This window comes from Odontomachus brunneus, unplaced genomic scaffold (assembly GCF_010583005.1).
Source record: "Odontomachus brunneus isolate Ranch 3 - 2012 unplaced genomic scaffold, Obru_v1 Obru_scaffold_100, whole genome shotgun sequence".
NCBI lineage: Eukaryota > Metazoa > Arthropoda > Insecta > Hymenoptera > Formicidae > Odontomachus > Odontomachus brunneus.
The window spans coordinates 77559-78454 of record NW_022639550.1 but is presented as its reverse complement, the minus strand read 5'-3'; the positions used below and the strand labels follow the sequence as shown (position 1 = coordinate 78454).

Genomic DNA, 896 nt, shown 5'->3' with positions numbered 1-896 from the left:
AATTTAAAGGGCACTTTACTCTTGACCGCGGCCCTTCGCGCTCGCAGTCTACGTCATTAATCACGACTTCTAGACTTTGGATCGACTCAAAATTGCATATCTGAGTTGTGCTAGCCCAGCACACGTCAGCACAAGTTTCAGTTTCGCCAGCACAAGAATTTAAAGGGCACTTTACACTTGACCGCGGCCCTTCGCGCTCGAAACCTATGTCATTAATCACGACTTCTAAACTTTGGATCGACTCAGAATTACATATCTGAGTTGTGCTAGCCTAGCTCAAGTCAGCACAAGTTTCAGTTTCGCCAGCAAAAATATCTAAAGGGCACTTTACTCTTGACCGCGGCCCTTCGCGCTCGAAACCTATGTCATTAATCACGACTTCTAAACTTTGGATCGACTCAGAATTACATATCTGAGTTGTGCTAGCCTAGCTCAAGTCAGCACAAGTTTCAGTTTCGCCAGCAAAAATATCTAAAGGGCACTTTACTCTTGACCGCGGCCCTTCGCGCTCGAAACCTATGTCATTAATCACGACTTCTAAACTTTGGATCGACTCAGAATTACATATCTGAGTTGTGCTAGCCTAGCTCAAGTCAGCACAAGTTTCAGTTTCGCCAGCAAAAATATCTAAAGGGCACTTTACTCTTGACCGCGGCCCTTCGCGCTCGAAACCTATGTCATTAATCACGACTATCTTATTTACTTCCGTGTAATTTAATATTATCTTCATCAATCAAGTTGCGCATGCGAAAGATTGCGAAAATCAAGAATAAAATACCTTTAATATTTTTGTGCTAGCGAAAGTAAAGCTTGTGCTGACTTATGCTAGGCTAGCAAAACTCAGATATGCAATTATGAGTCGATCCAAAGTCTAGAAGTCGTGATTAATGACATAG

General features: G+C 42.6%; 1 protein-coding gene across 3 annotated transcripts in view; it reads right to left on the bottom strand.

Annotated features, from left to right (window-relative positions):
* Window positions 1–896, bottom strand: part of LOC116848819 (trehalase) — a 59215-nt gene that overhangs the window by 45088 nt on the left and 13231 nt on the right. The window lies entirely within an intron of this gene.